Below are 8,574 nucleotides of genomic sequence, written 5' to 3'. Positions count from 1 at the left end.
GATTAGAAGATTTAAAAATAATCAAAGCTGTACCCGAATCTGATTGTATAACGAAGAATGTTTTTTTTTTCTTTTCAGGTAAATTCAACCATAACATACCAAAACGCGAGTTGAGAAATTCACATAAACAATATGTAAGTATTTTCACTTTAATGTCGCAACTTTCAACTTCTTTCTTTTAATTTAAAAAAATGATGTGTTTTACATTTTTAAAATTAAATAAAAGAACTTAGAACCTAAGGGGAAAATCTCTGAGTATGATCAAGTATTTGACAGATTTAGTTTTTGACCTACTTGCTGAATAAAGTTAAGAAATTTCTCCTTTTAATCCCCTTTTCAGTTCCCTTTTTCAATGATAATATGATGCTTCATAATAAAAATTTGTCATACCTAGGATTTAAATTGACGATTTGGAACAAAAACTATAAATAAATTTAAAAACATAACTTTGATGAAAATTAACTGAAGGTGAATGATAGCAAGGTTTAAAATCTTCTTTAAATAAAGGAAAAGAGAATAGCTATATGAATGTTTATACCTCAATCTGAACCCGTACACCCTTGGGGTCTCAAGATAGTCAAAAACCAAATAATTATTATCATTTTGGCCATCTTCAAACCAAGCCGCTCCTCCCGAGATGTCGCAAGATATGTATGTGTATGTGTGTATGATAATCCACCATGGATGCACGGATTCACCGCAATTTGATCAAAGTATGTGCTCACATGCATTTTTTAAATATTACAATTTGATCGAGTTATCTCCAGAGCAGTGAACATTATACCCGAAAACATGGCTTAGTGTAAGCTGTTTTGGAATGATTGTATTACGTGTTTATGTAATTATTTTGGGGGAATGAATCAATCAGGTACACAATGCAACCAGTTCAAAATGTGTAACATTTTTAATATTATACATTTACACATGTGCCGCCATTAGTGTTAATACCTGGCCAGCTGGTAGATGATTGATCATTCTAATTTAAACATTTAAACGAGAAAAAGACATCTTACCCGTCGGTTGATAACAGGACAAACCCATTTCTTACAGCCGACCTCAGGATCCAGAAATTATCCTAGAAACCTTGGTCAGACTCGAACCACAATAATCAGGATTATTTCATATGGTGCCTGATATCTCGATTTTACTTTCCTTTCATTTCTTTCCAAATAGTGCCCATCGCACATTCTCCCCCTTTATATCTGCAGACACTTCCATTCCCTCCTCCCCCGCTGTAACCTTTGCTAACCATTATCGGGAACAATACTTTTCACTCTCATGCATCATGGATAAACCAGCACAAGTATGCTTAAGCGTATGATACATACAGCATATTTGGCCGGGCCCACTGCGCAGTATTGGACACATGGACAACTGGAACAGGGTGGAAGATGATTAACCTTCCAAATCTGTTCGGGCCAATGTGACCCGAAGGCCACATTTCACACATCATAATGATCCAACCAATATACTGAAGAACTGAAATTTTTGAGAGACTAAGTATGTACCATCAAGTCACCATTCACCGCCCAGACACCATTTACCGCCCAAAATCACCCTTTTGTGTGTATTTCGAAAAAACTGGATTTTTTTCTCCAAAAATAAGACCTGTGTTCTGTGTCGGCATCATTATTCGACCATTTCACTGAAAAATCATCACTTAATTTTGCTAACTATAGCCAGAAATAAAATATTTGGTTTTTCGTTTCCGGTCAAATTATTGAATTCGACGCCTGTTAGCGAACTAAGCATAACTGTGCTCCTAGGGAAAAAAGGGGTTTTGTTTACTAAATAGTACCTATTTGTCCTACAATCGACTTGAAACGATAGTTTTATTTTTGTAGAATAGATTTGCATCGGAAAATTTTCGATTTTTTCAATAGTTGTTGTTTTTTGAAGCGTTTTAGTTTCTTTGTTTTTAACGCATGTATTGTGTCAAAAGTGTAAATTGTAAGAAGCATTTAGTTTGATTACGTTAGAAAATGATGTTTTATCGCTGAAAGTAACCGATTACTTGAAGCTGTTTGCCGGGAATCATCTTTTTGTCAGTCAACGTACTTTGTTAAAATTTGTACAAAATTTGCGGGAAAGATTTCACAAAATGTATTCTCTCAAGATCCAAAATATGGTTTGGACAGCTCGTTACATGGACAATATTAAAAAGAACAGTTTCCGTGTTGTTGGATAGTTTTTCCTTAAGAAAACATTATCGATACCCGAAAAAGTCGAGTGGGCGGTAATAGGGCCAGTTGAACACCTCAACGTTTAGTTAATTATTTTTAAAAGCGTACATTTTTCGCATTCCACTAATTTTTTTATTTAAAATAGAGCAGTTTTGAGATATATTGGAAAAGAAAGCGAATAAAAATCTGCCGTCGTTTTTTTATTACACATGTTTGAAGTTGAAAAACCGCTTAACTGGGCGGTAGATGGTGACATGATGGTATGAAAGTGTTAATAAAATTAACACGTTTGTCATCACGCTAATTTTGGTAGTTTTACTAGGCGGGCCCAAAGAAATTTAGGGAGCGTAAAAGTAAAGAGAGAGAACTCCTAGATTTAAAACGCATGGCGAAACTGTAAACTGGGAGGCTAACTTGAGTTCGAGAGCGTCGCCCGTATTTGATGTGACAGGTCTCCCAGGAAATACACCCGTCACCCGAATGTGGGTCCTATGGCGGCACCCATATTCAACTACAACACTTCAGTTTTCAAAGACTAAGATAAAGACAAAGACTAAGCTTGAGCTTGAGCTTGCTATCAACTACGGTCCACCTACGGCCCCTCCTGGCCAAATGAGTTAGGGATGACTTTTATCAATTTTTGATTGATTTTTCAAAATTTTCCAAAAGTTTCATATCTTTGTTAAATTATTTAAACAATTCACATTTGCTACTAATTTGACCTTTTGACAATTTGACCTTTGAAATTTTGACAAAAAGTTGATGAAAGAATGTCTTAAAACAACTTAATATGTTAGTTTATGTTTCCATTATTATCATTTATATGAAAACCTCAATATAGCTTAGAATTATTTCGTTGAAAAACATAGTTCTTTGGTGATTTGATGTCCATGGCCTCCTTCGCATATCGTACCCCGATTATGCGGTTCAGGACGATGTTGTTGACGGCCATCACGATCTCGTCCAGTGCCTCGGAGTCTTCGTTTTTGCGCTTCCGGAGGGCTGCCAGGCGCCGTTCCTCCTCTGCGGGCTCCTTCATTGGGATGGCGCAGTCGTCTTCCTCGGGGGGTTCGCACCATGGTGTGGATGAGGTTTTTAGCAACTAATCGGCGCTCAATCTTCCACTTCCATGCTGAGAAGGTCTCCTCCCGGCCGTCGGAAAGAAAGTCACGCATGCTACCCGCAGCGTGACTGGTGACGGCATCGAGAGTACTCGGCCGTCTCGGAAGACGGCCCTTCCCGGGCTGGGCAACTGGGGAAGTAGAGAGCAACCCTCTCGGAAACTGACCGTTCTCGGGCTCGTTCCTTGGCTGCCAGTTCCTCCGGATTCCTGGTGGACTTCACTTCCTTCTTGGAGACCTGGGCTTGGGAAATCTTGGCTGACCACCTCGGACCTCGACTGATTCCTGGATGACCTCTTCGAACCTTGGCAAACCTCTTGGGACCTTTGGAGGACCTCGTGGGACCTCTGGCTGACCTCTTCGAACCTCTGGCTGGCTGGAATGCTCCTGGACTCGCTAACCGCAAGTATTCGAAGAATTTCTTTAGAGTACCCCTCTAACGTTATCTCTTGTTCCTCACCAGACGTGTCTCGGCCCATAACCTGTTGAATTCAATGATTTAGCAACAGTGATTTTTGGTTTGGAAATGAGATACCATTTATTCATTTCTGTTCGTCAAGTCCTTACAAGCTAACTTAGACCTATAGCGATAACAATCTTGTCGCTTATCCTAAGTGATTCTCAACTCTGAATCATTCCTTAAATACTATCATATTCTGGGCAAACCACCCAGAATAAACTACCATCACTGCAGGGTAACTCATAACCACAAGCTGTGTTGGCTGAGTTTAGCGTGCATGATGACAACATTTATATTGTTGTCATCATCATTGACCATCATTAACTGTCAACCATTATTGTTCTCAATATGCGAATTGACTAAAAAGAACGAAACCAAAATAATCATTTTTGGCTTGGTTCGAACGTGGCCGCGAGGAAACGGGTCCTGGAATTTCTCCGGGATAAATTGTAAGTATCAACAATTTTAAAATTTAAGCGATTTGAAATAATGCAATAGATTGCAAACATAATTTGTTGGTAAGTAAACATCGAACACAGTTGAACCAGATAAGTTTTTCAATAACGATCCGCCAACTGTAACGTTGATAAAGTCGCGAATGCCATAAAGATGGTAAAACGACTATAATCGAAACAAAACAAAAAAATAATTTGTTGGTAAAATTGATTGTTCTTCTGATTCTAAACATTCTCAACATTACTTGATTCATCAGTTTTCAACCTTCTTAGAAAACTTCTTTAAATATGTGAACCTACCTAAAACGATTTGTTACAAAATATGTCGATTATTAAAAACAGAAATAACAAATGAATTTTCGAAAATAATCCTCTAGAATATAAAAAAATAGGAAACGCTACTCAAATATTGTAGATCAGATTCCAGTGCGGGTTTGTTCACATAAATATGTAGATAATAATTGCATCATTCCTATTTTAATGAAACAACCTTCTCATTTTGTCGTTGCCTTTCAAAAAATTCAGAAGACTGCACTTCAATCACAGAAAAAGAAATCGTTTTAATTTAAATAAATAATTAAACTGTTTACCAAAGGTTAAATTTTTTTTTTTACAAAATAAATGCTGCTTCAAAATAAGTTTCCCATGCAAAGTTTTAAAAAAACTAGTAGAAGAAATGAAAAAAAAAACACTTCAAATGAATCTGGATCCTTCCCGAAGTCAACCTCTGTTTCGGTGATGAATCGCCCAAGACAGGTAAAATTTATCCGTTTGACAAATCTTCACTTTACATGACTTCACTTGAGGCTAACACATCAAAAGTCACCAAATTTTGGCGAAGAATCTCTATTTATTTCAGTTTTACGGATAAATTTTGGAAATTTTCACTTCGGGAGAAAATTTTCGACTTTTCACTCCTTTAGTCAACGCCTCCTTTCTTTTCCGTTATTCAAAGTCTAAGAAAAAAAATCCTCAAAATAAATATTGCTTCGGACTGCAGATCAGCAACAGAATGATTAAAAAATTAACTTAGTGTCCAAAAAAGATGAAGTTAGAAGCTATACGTTGCACATTAGGATGCATTCTTTCAAAATTTTGTCAGATCGTGACCACAAAAAATGAAAAAAAGTGGTGTAAAGACCGTGCTTTTCAATCAATGAATTGTCAAAATTGTTTAAGTCACGCCAGATAAACATTGAAAACAGGTTTAAGAAGTTGATTTAATTCGTCACATTTTTGCATTTTTAGATTTTCAAAATACGAAACAAACAGTTATGATGAGTTTTCAAAGATATCTTTTTTCGAAACTTTGGTCAGTTTGCAATTTCTCAGATTTTCTAAGGCTTAAATTTATTTTTTCACTGGTTTTTAAGTACACAGTGATTATTTTTTTTGCTGGAAACCATTAAAATTTTGCTGGTTTTTTGTCCCGCTGACTTTCCAGCAAAATTTCCAGCAATTTGAATAGCTGAAAACGATCAGCAATCTCAATTGCTGGAAATCAGCATTTTTTTTAAATCAACTGGAATTTTGGGATTCTAAATTAGTTTTTAAATTTAAATATTAATATTGAACCCTCAAGGCAGATATATCTATAATTAGAAATTGGTTTTTTCATTTTTCTTGAGCTTCATTTATTTCAATTTTTAAATAAAATTCGATGTCTCCACCGTTGCATTCACGAGAAATAAACAAAAACTTTTTGCGCGCAACGAAAAATAAATAGCAAAAACAAAAACAAATTACACACAAAATTTCTGAGGCCAAAATTTAGCAAAATTTTGCTCAAATTTGACCAGCTAGAAATTCAGCAATCAATTTAGCAATTTATTTCTACTCAAAAATTAGCAAACAAGGGAAAAATGAGCCGCCGAAATATTTCGCTAAAATTTTAGCAAAAACCGGAGAAAAAGACGGGGAAAATTTCAATTTACTAAATTTATTATTTTTTCTCAGGAAACGCAGGGAGGGTATGAGAGGGTGATATAAAATACTCGAATTCTTACACATTCATAATTTTATTGCACTTTTATTTGGACATTCACTTTATTTCACAACACTTATTCTTACTTTGAATATGACAATTTCTTCCGGCGCTTGAACTGGGATGTTGCGGATGACGATAAATGGAATTTGTACTGCTGGTTTTCGGATGTTTACATCATTGGCCATTAGAAACCATTGAAAGTTTTTATTCTGCCTGGACTTTGCAACTTCCCGTCCATTCTTTAACATTGATGACTCTCTTCCACTGGCAGCGGAAACCTGATAAATAGAAGAATTTAACACATCATAATCAGAAAATGTTTCTGCTTCCAGATTTGATCTTACCTGTATGCTCCCGGTTGCGATTCGGCAAACATTTCGTCGTCCACTTGGTCATCAAAGACACTGCCGACATCAAATTTCATTAATACTGTTTTTATTCTTTGCGGCGGCAAATTCGGCTGCCGCCAAAAAAAGTTAGGCGGCCAACAAACTTCGTTTTTACTAAAACTAAGCAAGATACGCTTTTTTCTATCGTGTTAGTAAATCGAGCCTTATTGCTAATCGAAAGTAACCGACTATTTTAGCTAAGTGCAGGCCCAGGAATTTTGTGTGTAGAGTTTGACAGATCGATTGCTGGTTTTTCAGCAATGAAGATCAGCGATGGAAAAAAATCGCTTCTAGCGATAATTGAATACATACAAACCTCGTCTACGATGCATTGACATCGTTGCCTGTCGTCGACACTCACATACTCCTCTCACAATTGCAAACAGACCTCCCCAGCCCGGTAAATTTGAATCGGCAGAGAGGTAACTCAAATCGCCAGAGGGATCGTAACGATCTCTCTGGCGATTTTGCATCATCACATCGTTAGAGAGGAACACATCATACGCGTGCCTTGGGTGAGTGCAACGAATTAAGCTAAGACACGCCCTCCAGAGAAACACACGAACACAATCCGAATCGTGTTTGTATGTTTCCCTCCGAGACGCGTGTTCGCCTGGGAGTAAGCGCGTCCTCTCAGAAATCGACAGAGCATGCAAAAATTGAGAGTTGAGTCACCGAACTTAGAATAAAACGGTTAACTTCGGCGACACTCCAAGAACGCAAATATTTTCATTCGGTTTGTCCTGCCGAGATATTTAGAGGCAACAAATACGAATGCGTACATGCGAAATCAGTTTGAATCGTACACTCGTACGGTGTGGTCGGATTTTGTCCCCGTGTCCCGTGTGTGCTTTCAATCGTAGCTGTCGACTTCTCAGGCAGGCGAACACGCGTCTCGGAGGGAAACATACAAACACGATTCGGATTGTGTTCGTGTGTTTCTCTGGAGGGCGTGTCTTAGCTTAATTCGTTGCACTCACCCAAGGCACGCGTATGATGTGTTCCTCTCTAACGATGTGATGATGCAAAATCGCCAGAGAGATCGTTACGATCCCTCTGGCGATTTGAGTTACCTCTCTGCCGATTCAAATTTACCGGGTCTTTGAGAAACGAGTTACGAGTATCTCAAAAGAGCACCATCTAAATACTATCCGTGTTGGTTCAGACTTTACGCTCTCCTTCTTACCACATTTCTCTTGTAGTGTGCGCTGACCACAAGATGTGGATCTCAAAGTGCACAACTGGGTATAAAGAGTTTATCGGAAAATGTACATCTGACGAACAGAAGCGATCCTATCATAATCATTTCGTCAAAGATAATGATTTTCTTTCTTTTAAGCAGGGATGCCTAGAGCGACATTCATCAGTACGACAACGACTGTCAAAATGATCAGATTTTAACTTGCGACACATCAATAGAAAGTTCTTGCCCTGTACCTACATGATGGGAATTGATGGGAGAAGTGGTTCGGAGCCATCTGGGCCTAGCCACGGCCAATCTGGCCAGTTCCGGAATCCGAAAAATCAAAATGATCAGATTTTAACTTGCGACACATGATTAGAAAGCTTTTGACCTGTACATAATGGGAATTGATAGGAAAAGTGGTTCGGGGCCATCTGGTCCTGGCCACGGCCAATCTGGCCAGTTCCGAAATCCGAAAAAATCAAAACGATCAGATTTTAACTTGCGACACATCAATTGAAAGCTTTTGCCCTGCATGGGAATTGATAGGAAAAGTTGTTCGGAGTCATCTGGTCCTGGCCACGGCCAAGCTGGCCGGTTCCGGAATCCGAAAAATCAAAATGATCAGATTTTAACTTGTGACACAGCAATTGAAAGCTTTTGCCCTGCAAATGATGGGAATTGATAGGAAAAGTGTTTCGGAGCCATCTGGTCCTAGCCACGGCCAATCTGTCCAGTTCCGGAATCCGAAAAATCAAAATGATAATATTTTAACTTGCGACACATTAATAGAAAG

The sequence above is a fragment of the Uranotaenia lowii genome, chromosome 1, assembly GCF_029784155.1.
Source record: "Uranotaenia lowii strain MFRU-FL chromosome 1, ASM2978415v1, whole genome shotgun sequence".
NCBI classification, from domain to species: domain Eukaryota; kingdom Metazoa; phylum Arthropoda; class Insecta; order Diptera; family Culicidae; genus Uranotaenia; species Uranotaenia lowii.
The sequence above is the reverse complement of the archived record's forward strand: the minus strand, read 5'-3'. Positions refer to the sequence as shown.